Here is a 12,537-nt window from a genome sequence, read left to right as displayed (position 1 = left end):
TTTATTTTTTTTAATTATGCTTGTGCTTACTTGATTATAATATTCTCTTACATAATTAGAACAAGTGCAAAATACTTTGGTAATGTTTCCTTAATAATGATATTTTCTTGATGTGAAAATTCACCTTGAATTGATTATTTCATACATGATTTGAAGAATATTCTCCTTGAGTTGTTTTTTTATATATGAATTTGAGAATTTCCTAGAAATGCTTGATTGATATTGCTTGTTAATATTGTTGTTCTAATTTTCTACCCACACAAGATACATTTCGAACAGATAATTTAATGGTAAGCAGAGTGTCGATCTCACAAATAATTAATATAAAATTTAGCTAAGTACTAAAATTAACACAATTTAGTCTTATCCAAACAAACAAACAAAATCAAGTAACTAAATAAATTAAAAATTAACTAAATCTAATTAACAAAAAATTAATCTAAAAATCAAAGCAGTAATAAATTTAGATAAAAATCAACTCAAACAAGCCTAGGATTACAATATCCCTGACACTTTATCTAAAGCTTACCTCCCTCTCTTAGCTTATTCCAATGGGTTAAATTGCTAACTTAAAATCCTGAATTATTTATTAGACTCTCTTGAAACTCTTATAAAAATATCTATTTTAATCAAAACACTATATTTTTATGTGAATTGAAATTAAAACAAACTCATTAAGTTTAGACTCTAATCTTGGCTGCATACAACATATAGGTATATCTCTATCTTATACACAAATCAATTTATTCATCCAAGCAAATAAATATGATCATATGCTATTCCAATTTTAGCCTACTCTAGACTCCCTCTTTCAAGTTATGTTAAGGTTTCTAGATTAATTTAATTGGTGATCAGTCAATTAAAAGCATTAAAAACAAATTGGAATAAACAATCCAAATCCATTAAAAATAAGTAAGAAAGAGATTAAAAATTTAAATTACATGTGAGTTCAATTGCAATCCTTGATAAAAGAAATTATATACTCATAATTGCAATAATAAATAAAAACATATGAAGTTTAGCCATCAAGAGTTACAAGAATAATAAAAGCTAAGGAAGAAGAAAAACAAATATTAGCAGCTTTAATCTTCAACCTTCAACCTCAAGTTTTAAATTCTGAAATCTCTCTTAAGGCTGTCTTCTTATGGCTAACTACTCCTCAAGCTCTCTTTAAATACCACTAACTTAACCTAGTTTCCCTAATTAGGCTTGCTTAGCTCTTAATATAGGCTTAGAATAGCTGTAAAACCCATAAAACATTAATCAACATGTATCCCTTTTATTTTCTACACTAATTCTTCATATTTTTCCTCTCGATGTCGTGGCACATTGATTCTCTCTTAAGGCGAAATCGTAGGCAATACTTAGTTAAGGAGATGATTTGGGACATCTTTGTATTGTTTAAGCCTTTCAAGCTAATCTTGTTATATATTTATCCCTAGTATACCCTATTGAGCCTAATTTTTCCTTTTTTTTTTGTTTAACCACATAATTATTTTAGCCTATCCTTTTAAATAAATTTCCAATTTTGCATCCCTCACTCATAGGTATGTATATCATTTTAGGAAGTGTATTGAGCTAGATATTGAATATGTTATGTATTCACCCCACTACCTACAATAGAAAGAAATAAGTTTGAGGTGTTTAATTGTGATGAAAAAAAAAGATATAAAGTGTAGAACGAAAGAAAAGTTCAAAGTTGAAGAAAAGGTGTATGTGAAGAATCAGAATAAGATCTCCATATAAGTCCTAGAATGATTATGTGCTTAGGGTGATTTAAGTCGCATTAATATCCTTTATCCTACCTTGACCCTAGCCATACATTACAAGCTTAATAAAGACCTATTGATCCTTGGCTTAGTATTAGTCTACATTAGTGGAGAGAAAGATGAAAAACAAACCTATGGAATTCTAGTACTAATTTGAAATTTTGCACTGGTATGATGTTCTTTGTAAACAATTGCTCATGCATACACACACGAAATTTCATTCGAGAATAAGCTTGCATTTGAAATGAAAAATGAACTTGAATTATGCCTATTTTTTATCGTGAGTTAGAGATTTATAAATATACTTTTGAGGAAAATATGGAGATCAGTGAGTTGGTACTACTTCTCTCTAGTTAATTGGTTTATTTATGATTCCTTTCATCATTTAAGTTGTTTTAGTTTTAGATTCTTTTATGTTTTGCTCATAGACTAGCAAAAGCTTAAGTTTGGGGATGTGATAACTTTATTGTATAGAGTTCTCTGGTCACAATTTTGGGTGTGTTTTGTTTGAGTTCTTGAGATTTAATTTAAGTATTAGTTATTCTTACTCATTATTTAATTTAATCTAATTATATTGGGTTCAATTGTTTTAGGTAATTTTATGACATTTTGATTTAAGTTTAGTTATTATATAAGTTAGTTTGTTGCTTTTATAGGTGTGCTATAAAAGGGGTGACATTTTGAGAAGAATGATGCATTTAACGCACAGACTTCCATTGCACATGTTCCCATATTTTGAGCCTATCTTTCACTACAAAAGTCCAATTAATGTGAATTTTAAACCATTAGAAAGATAAGAGGAAGAGATACAACCTTCATGTTTACCAGTTTGCCAATTCAGCCTTGAAAAGGAGAAAATTGAGTTAAAATTAGAAGTATTGCAGTAAAGCCTCAAATTTCAAGATAGAGTGTCGAGTGCCACGATCATGGAAGCATGGGCGCTGCAACACCCAAACAAGGCAAGGACATTTTAGGAAACAGAGGATTCAGTGCCATGGTTCCAATGGGCCATGACCACGGTTCCCATATGTGAAGGGAGAGTTTTGGTGCAATTAGACTTTTATTTTGACATGGATTTGAGCTCTATTTAATCCCCTCTTTCAAAGCAAATTTAAGGAACAATTAAGCAAGGTTTTTCTTAAAGAAAAGAGGCATTGAAGATAGCAAGAAAGATTGCAGATTGAAGGCTTGATAAACATTAGAGCTATTTTCTTGTTATCATTATACTTTCTTGTTTAGTTTTGATGGTTAAATTTATTTTTAGGAATTATGTTGAACTAATTTTTTAGTCTAGAATCATCATTCATATGATTTAGACTTCAGTTTAGTTTGGGGTATTGCTGAATGATGATCCTAACACACATATTGTGAATTTATGGAGATTTGTATTACATTCAAGACCAATGGCATTTTTAATGATGCTATTAAATTGAGGCTCTTCCCATTTTCACTGAAAGACAAGGTAAAGAGTTGGTTGAATTCACTTCCAGCTAATTCCATTAGTATTTAGGATGATTTGGCTAAAAAATTTTCGCTAAGTTCTTTCCATTAGTTAAGACAGCAAAGATGTGAAATGATATTGTAAAACCCAACCCTATAAATACATGTCATAATACACATGCACTGAGTAGCATGTTATTATGCTAGGAAAGTCCCTAAGAATAGACGAAACTCGATATTGTACCTAACGGTACATTTGAATTAATTTAACCTCGAACTAGTTCAAATAGGAATCGTAGGATGAAATTTAACATTTTATAGTCAAGGAATGACTAAAAATGATTGTTCGGAGTTCGAGGATTCATTTGGGGAAAAATTGAAAATTTTGATGTTTAGGGGCAAAATCGTAATTTTTCCACCAGTGGATAAAATTTTAGATTTTGAGAGAATTTAGATTACATTTGACAAATTGGAGAATGGTATGAGTATAAGGGATGAAAAATATATCTATCGGCAATTTTTCAGTTTTTGGGGTAAAAATATAATTTTTGACTTTTACGGGGGCAAAAGTGTAAATTTCAAAAATTACTCCACCAAGACTTTGGATAAGTCTAAAAATTTTATAAGCTATGGATATGTGGGACAAGTATATGGTGAAAATTTGGAAACAAATGGATGGCTAGAATTTAAGGAATTAATAAAACAAAAAAATAAATAAAATAATATTATAATACTATTTTAATAAAAAGTCAGCCCATTTAAACCCCATTTTAAGTGATGGCCGGCCATAAGGAAGAACAAGAGAGGAAAATAGAGAGGAAAGGAAGAAAAGGGAGAAAACAAAGGGAAACTAGAAAATTCAAAGGGGAAATCGCGAATTTCGTCCGTTTAGGCGTCTAACGGTAAGATTTTTCGATTTTAGCTTGATTTCTATCTTTCCTATGCCTTTATTTCCATTTAGCATGCTTGAGGAGAAAGATCAAAGAGTGACACCATGTGCTGGCCGAAATTCTAGGGGAGAAATTTTGAAATTTTTAGGTTTTGATTTTTAGTTAAATTGATAGTTTTAGTTAGTTAAATGTGTATAGAAATTAAATTGGACAAGAAAACATAAAATTTCCACAATACCCACCTTTGGCTGAATATGCATTGATGTCCAATGATAATGAACTGATTTTTATTCTAAGAGAAATGAAGAGAAAATGAAGAAAAATGATTAAATGTGACAGAAAAACAAAGTGGAAAATTAACCGAGTTAATGTCCCATTTTTGGCCAAATTTTCCAAGGAAGAGAGTGAGCTGATTTTGGTGATTTTAGAGGAATATTGGCTGATAATTAATGGTTAGAAATGTTGGAGAGAGAATGGGACAATTTAGAGCTAAAATGGAGCGCGTTAGCAATTTATAGGATAAAGTACCAAAAATAAGTTAATACCGTGTTTAAGCCGTTTTTGGCTATTGCATTTCACACCATGCATTAGTATAGGATTTAAGTCAAATATATAGTGATTTAGCATTAATGTGATGAATTGAGTAAATTTTTACAATGTGTCTAGGAGGAGAGCCTTCCGGTAAAGGCAAGAAAATCGTACCCGACGAGTAGTTATCGGGGTGCCTTGAAAGCTTTTAGTTTGTACAAATGGTGAGTAAACTTATTATTATTGTAAATTATCTAGAGTTTATTTTTAAATGCTCTTTATGTATTTTATGAAATGAAAACGAGATTAAAACGGGATTTTTGATGTTTTACCAATAAATGTGACAAATAAAGATATATTGGGTTGATTATGAAATTGAGTAATTGGAGGCTGTTAACTGTCTTGAAAATTATATATTTTCCTATGAATGGCTTATGAGATATGAGTATATGTGGCTATATTTTGTAAGTGTATTGGAAAATTTATGTAAGTTGTTTTACTATGCAGGCTGGATAAATATATATTTTGTAAATATATTTTGTAAGTGTATTGACAAATAAAGCCACGTTATACTGTCGAAATTTTATTAAAATTGGTGGGTTGGTCACTGCAGTGACGGGTTTCAGTGGACTGCCTATTAGAGAGGCACGATAAACCCGGTTATATAGTTACTCCGGTTGTAGAGGCGAGGAGGGTAACTCCTGGGGTAGTATTAGAGCTCACTTCACGTCGAACCCCCACGTGAATGTGTAACTTGGCCAACGCCAAGGAACGACTTGTTTTAAAAATAAAAATGTGTTTCACATGTAAATGTTATAACAACCTTGGCGGACTTGATTAGATACCTCGACCAAGGTATCCCCGAGGATTAGTTTTGGCTTGAGCCTTGTTTTTAATAAAAGACATAAGCCTTAACAACTGTTTTGGTAAATTACAAATATTTTATGGTTTAAGAAATAAATTGAAAACATTATGAAATTGTTCGTAATTTGTTGTTTAAACTTGCCTCCATTTTACTCGCCTTTAGATATTTATGATAATGTCTGTTTACTCATTGGGATTGCAAAATCTCACCCACCTTCTTTCCAAACATTTCAGGTCTGTGGTAGCTTGTAGATACCCTATTTTGTCGAGGATTCCAATTGACATCTCTACCACACAGACAGTAGGTTTTTAGCACCAACACTAGGTGTATTTTGGGCCACTTGTCATTGTAACCATTATTGTACATTATAACTTTGTAAATTTTTATATATATGAATTTATTTTACTTACATGTTGCAAAAGATTTCTTACACGTGTTTCTATAAATATTGTTTTATATAAAAATGTTATATTTTAATCAATATTTTGAATAGTGATATTTGTCTATAAATCCTTTAAAAAAAATTGTCTTTTGATTTATTTGAGCCAGAAACGACCGGTAATTGTTTAAAATAGAATGTTTAACAACGATTGCTCACAGGAAAGGAAAGAAACTGATATGTAAGTCTTGCAGGGTTCCGGTTGGCATTCCGGGTAATGGTGTCAATTGGAATGTCGCGGCGGTTGTCATGGGTCCAAGGGAGGTTCCAGGTCGTGACAGATATGACATTTTTTATGCAATTTGATTCGAAATCACTATATGAGGCTTAGGAAAGGTATAATGATTTACTTAAAAGATGTCCTCACCATGGATTACCTAAATGGCTGCAAGTACAGACTTTCTATAATAGTTTGATGGGACTAATTTGAACCATCATTGATGTTGCAGCAAAAAGGGTATGAATGGCAAAATCTATTGATGAGGCATATGATTTATTAAAGGAGATGGCTTCCAACTATTATCGATGGCCATCTGAGATATTGGGTCTAAGAAAAGTTACTGGTATTCATGAGCTTGATGCAATTTATACCTTGACTACATAAATGGCTGCTCTCACTACAAAAAATTGATTCTTGGGTGTCTATGCTGTTTAGAGTCATTTTTTGACATGTAAGTTATGTGGAGATGGGCATTCTAATGATCATTGCCAATTAATGCTGAATCTATACAATTTGTTAGGAATTTTAATAGATAGCAAAATAATCCTTGTTCCATCAACTACAATCTTAGTTGGAGAAATCATCCAAATTTCTCTTAGAACAATAACCAAGAATCTTCATCAACAATAAAGCCAAACTTTCCTCCAAGTTTTCCACCACAAGCTTGATAACTCTATTACATAGAGTTTTTTTGACACATTTCGAGGGCTTAAATTACTAGATATTTGAGATTTTTAAATTCTAATTTTAGCATTTTAGGTATTTTTCTAGTTTAAGTTCGATTACATGTTGATTATTTAATTTAAGTTATTTTATTTTAAATTACTTTTAGAGTAGTTATTGCTGATTTGTCTTATTGCTTTTGTAGGAAATTTGATGAAAAAGGCTCATTTGATGAAACTCTGTGCAAGTATGGTGATGGATTCATTCATATATGTTGTAGTATTTTGACCATATCCCTCTCTACAGAACTCCTAATGAGGTGATTCTTGGACCAATAGAAAGATCAGAGGAAGGGCTATAATGTTTTATGTTTACACTATGCCCAATTCTGATCACATCATGGTTGAAATATTTGTCTAAATCAGAGCACTGTAGTAGTACACATGGACTGAATATGATGTGGTATTTGAAGCATATCTTCCACTCCAGAAGTCCAATTAATGTGATTCTTGATCCATTGGAAAGTTAAGAGACAGCCAAGGTTGCAGCACTAAGGAGAATAAGGCTGCCACACTGGTGAAATGAAACACACCATACATTGTTTTTTAGGCTAGAATGCCACGACGCTATTGTATCAAAAATTTAGTGCCACGACGCTAAAAAATCTTGGCTGCGGTTGATAAATATATGATATAAAGTTATTTGGGCTTAATTTTGATAATAAATTAGTATAGTTCTTGTAGTAATACATAGAAATTAGTATATTTTATTTAATTATTTTAAATTAGTTATTTTAGGTGAGTCAATCTAATCATGGTTAATTTTATGCTTAATTTGGTGTTAATATGGTTAACATAGGTTGTTATTGATTTATTTGTGCTTTTATAGGCATTTGATAAAAAAAGAATTTTAGTAAAAAAATGAGAGCAATTTCAAGGTGCAGACTTGCACTGTATATATTTTGGTATTTTAGCCATAACTTTCTCTACAGAGCTTCAAATGAAGCGATTTTTGGACCATTGGAAAGATAAGAGAAAAAGATACAACCTTTCATTTGCCACTTCACCCAGTTCAGCCTGATATGTAGTCAAAACTCTTGTTGAATTTAACATATTGTAGTAGTCCTAGACCAATTATGATTTCTGTTAATTAATTGGGTAAGGCTATGACTCACATAGTCTGATAAGGAAATCCTAGCTAGAATTGACTTCTTTCTCCACCCAACTTGGCCTAACTTCAAAGCCTATAAAAATAACCTTTCAGAGAAGAAGAGAAAAACACCAGATTAATAGTTGAGACTCAAGCCACAGAGTCATTGAAGCTACGAAGAATTTGAAGGATTCAAGGTGATTTGGAGATCAAGAATACAACTCTTGAGTTTTTCTATCTTTTCTTTTATTCTCTTATTTTCTTGGTTTTGTTCTTCATGTTTAAACTTTATTCAATGATGATGTGTGACTTGATAGAGAACTAAATTATTAATCTAAGATTATGATTGAACTAAATATGTAGTATGAATTATTTATCTCTCTTCTGATTATGTTTGATAGATTTAAGTTGTTTATTTTATTCTGTTCTTAATGTTTTTAGTTGACTGGCCACCAATTAGATTGAATTGGGAACCTAAGTTAAGCCTTGACGAAGGAGATTTAGGTAAACCTTGAATAGAATAGCGTATGATCGAAGACACTTAGTTGATTAGGTGGTTTGATTTGCATATAAGTTAGACATACACCTATAAGCCATATGTAGCCAAAATTAGAGCACAAACTTAATGAATCTTTTTTCAATACAATTTGCATAGACATATAGAAAATTAATTGAGAGAGATATTTTTTTAAGAAACTCGACAGAGACTGATAAATAATTTAGGACTCTAGGTTAGCAACTTAATCCATTAAACTAAGTCACGAGAGAGACAATATTCAAATGAAGTATTGAGGGATATCGTAATCTTAGGTCTATTAATCACTAGAAGTAAAATTTGCTGATATATTAGTTTTAGTTTTTAGTTTATTAATTTAAATTTTCCTTTTTAATTTTAATTGTTTAGATAAAATTAAGGTGTGTTAATTTTAGTAGTTAATAATAAGGATTAATTCAATTCTCTGTGGGATTGACACTCTACTCATCTCTATATTATCTTTGCGATACGTGCATTTGCGTGGGTAGAAAATTGAACAACAAGATTTTGGCACCATTGTCGAGAAATTGATTTTTAATTCTTCCTTGTTAATATTAATACCAAGCATTTTTAGCTTCAATATAGACTTTTCTTTTCTTTAATTTTTCAAGTACTTTTGGTCGTTGTATGTGAAGAGCCTAAATTTGAAAATTGTTCTTTTTGATCCATAAATCGAAAAAACTTTTTGAAGACTTTGGAGGAAATACAAATACATTTCTGCTCCAAGTAAAACAATGGTTGATCAACAAGGGGAAGAGACCAAGCCTGTGAGGGATTATATAGTCCCATGAGTACAAAATCTCCACTTTAGTATTTGAAGACCTCCTATTCAAGCCAACAACTTTGAAATGAAGCCATCAATCATTCAGATGATTCAGACTGCTATTTAGTTTGGGGGTTTGCCTAATGATGATCCGAATGCTCATATTGTAAATTTCCTAGAAATCTACAATACATTCAAGGCTAATGGTGTTACTGATGATGCCATAAAATTGAGGCCTTTACCTTTTTCATTGAGAGATAAAGCAAAGAGTTGGTTAAATTCGCTTCCTGTTGGTTCCATTAATACTTAGGATAATTTGGCTAAAAAATTCTTAGCAAAATTCTTCCCACTTGCAAAGTCAGCAAAGATGTGGAATGATATCACTTCTTTCATACAATTTGATTCCGAATCACTATATGAGGCTTGGGAAAGGTATAAGGATTTAATAAGAAGGTGTCCTCACCATGGATTACCTAAGTGACTACTAGTTCAAACTTTTTATAATGGTTTCCTAGGACCTTCTAAAACTACCATTGATGCTGCCGCTAAAGGTGCACTCATGAGTAAATCCATTGATGAGGCTTATGATTTGCTCGAAGAGATAGCTTCTAATAATTATCAATGGCCATCTGAAAGATTGGGTACAAGAAAAATGGTTGGAATTCATGAATTAGATGCAATAAGCACTGTCTTTACACAATTGGCATCTCTCGCAAAGAAAATAGATAAACTGAGAGTTAAATGTTGTTCAAAACTCCTTTATGACATGTGAATTTTGTGGGGAAGGACATTCCAATGACAATTGTCCCATATATTCTGAGTCTTGTCAATTTGTTGGAAATAGGCAACAGAACAATCCCTATTCCAACACTTATAATCCTAGTTGGAGGAATCATCCTAATGTTGGTCCTAATAATATGTGTTAGAGAGGAGGTGAATAGCACAAATCGGCTCTTGACAAGATAAGGAACTAATTTTCAGAACAAAGAAAATAAAAACAGAGAACAATGCACAGGAATTTATAATGGTTCGATCCAAGACTTACATCCACTACCTTGATTATCCAACCAAGGATTTTCCTAACAAATCCACTAAGAACCGGTGAAATTCACAAGCTTTCACCAAGCTTTACAATGGCTTTTACAAGACTCAGCCAAAACCTTTTACATTAGTTTTTCACAAGCTAAACTAAAACCCAACACCTAACTTTTCAAGGCTAAGTTAGAACCTTAACACCTTCAAGCACACCGAGCTTGAAACAACCTCTTAGAGTGACTGCCTCACTCTAAGAATAAAATAAGAAAGCTAGAAGAAAGCACCTATGATCACAAGTTTATCTAAATGGTAAAAGGTTGAGTGCTGAATACAAGTACAAAAGATGATCGTTTGAGTGTTGCAAAGTGTGGAGAAGATGTTATGATTTTTTTGCTCCCTGTCTCTGGCAGTTCTGGCAGTAAGCACTTAGTCGACTAGTCCATTTCTTGATTGACTAAGTTGTCTCTGTTCTTCAAACTCTTCAGCCCACCATTTCTCCAATTTGAATCTTGGCCAACCAACATTCTTCCTTATTCAACTAATGAGCTTCCTCCTTGTTAATCAGTCACGTCTCATTATTTTTATCTTTTTTTTAATATATACTTTAAAAAGATTGATTTATTAATTTCATACATTAATTTTCCTGTACACTTAAGTAAAATGTATTAGACACAAATGAATGGGAATGTTTTACTATCATCAAAAACTAATGGAGCCAACAATCTCCCTTTTTTTTTACGATGACAAAATGTTCCTTGATTAACAGCATAGTGTCTTTTTACTCATTTTAGTTTTCTGCAGAAAATGAGGATTGCTCCCCCTAAGCATATGCTCCCCCTTAGTGTGTGCATATTTATTCCAGCAAATTTTATCCTCGTCATGTAGAGAATGACATTGTAAATTTAAAGCATACAGATGTATAGAATTTTGGTGTGATTTATAGCATTGAATGTTGACAGTTTTTCATAAAAATTCTGCAGGATCTGTCAACAGTATATAGTCATAAAATTTTGTTTATTCCCTTCATAATTCAGTCAACACACTATACACAACATCCATAATTTTCAGCATACAGTAGCAGTTATTAGCATGTAGTTCAATATGGTTTAGTAGCAGATTTTGTTAACAACAGTTAAATATCATGGATAGCAGATTATCAGCAAACATTCAATTTTCAGCAAACAAACATCATAGATATATTAGCATTCATGTCTCACACTACCATATAAACAACAAAATTAAAATTGAGTGTTCAAGTGCCCCCATGGCACATATAGTAGTTAATTAAAAGATGTTTCGAAATTACCCCTGAACAGTATTTGCTTCCTATCCCTTATTTTTCTAAGTTCCTACTCTTGATTCATTTCTGCTTTCTTTTCTTTTCTAAGTTCTTTCCTGGTTTGTCCACCCTAACACATTTTTTTTAATTTATTCTCTGGCTGGTTCCTGTACGCTTGGTTCTGCCATTCTACTTCCCCTTTTTGTTAGCATCAAAGGAAGGGGCTTCTATTCGTTTGATGTGTCAGAGGGTGAGGATTCAGTGCCATAGAAAGGGCTTAGAGGAAAATGAGAGGGCTCTCGGAGAGGTGATGACTTTCTAGGGGAAGGTTCTGGTGAGGCTTTGTTTGAGATAGGGACTAGACTCTGAGGAGAAGAGGCTGAAACTGGTCTGGATTACCCTGCCAACCTGGAAAACTTTCTTCTCTTGAGAAAAGTTATCTTGGTGGCCATAGTCTTATTTCCTTTGGTTGGTAGTTTTCCCTCTGTTGGTGGTGCTGCAGTGGCTTTTTCTTTCCCAGATTGTGCCTTTACTTTAGGAGCTGATGCAAGTTTCTTCCCTTTTCCTATATCTCCACCATCTTTTTGAGTTTTTGTTCTAACAGTGTCTTTTTCAGCTTGTCCCTCTCTAACCATTTGATGAAAAATATCCATAATGGATATTTTTTTTGAGTTGGGAGGGGAGGCCTGCTACTTCTCTATTTCTGAACCAACCACTTCAGTCCCTTGTTCTGATTCATTTTTAATTTGAAGTTTCGGAGAGGGTGTCTTGGCTGGTTGATCAACCCCTTGGTGAAAAGTCTTCAGTCTGTAGAACAGGACTGACAGATTTATAGGTGGAACCTTCAGCTTGAATGCCATGACTTCCACCATGAGGAGTAGACTTTTTTGCTGGCTCAGCTGAACTTTCAGCACCTTGCTATGTTGGTGCAATGCCAGGTGTTGTAGAGGTGTCTGTAGCCA

At 32.6% G+C, this 12,537-nt stretch overlaps 1 non-coding gene across 1 annotated transcript; it reads right to left on the bottom strand.

Moving 5' to 3' along the window:
* Positions 1-9,625: 9,625 nt before the first annotated feature.
* Positions 9,626-9,732, bottom strand: LOC148764109 (small nucleolar RNA R71). The gene has a single exon (XR_016024906.1). It is a non-coding gene; the product is annotated as a small nucleolar RNA R71 (small nucleolar RNA).
* Between the last annotated feature and the right edge of the window lie 2,805 nt (positions 9,733-12,537).

Source organism: Theobroma cacao, chromosome 2, assembly GCF_053813885.1.
Source record: "Theobroma cacao isolate CCN51 chromosome 2, ASM5381388v1, whole genome shotgun sequence".
Taxonomy (NCBI): domain Eukaryota; kingdom Viridiplantae; phylum Streptophyta; class Magnoliopsida; order Malvales; family Malvaceae; genus Theobroma; species Theobroma cacao.
Note: the sequence above shows the minus strand (reverse complement) of the source record. Positions and strands in the feature narration are given on the sequence as shown.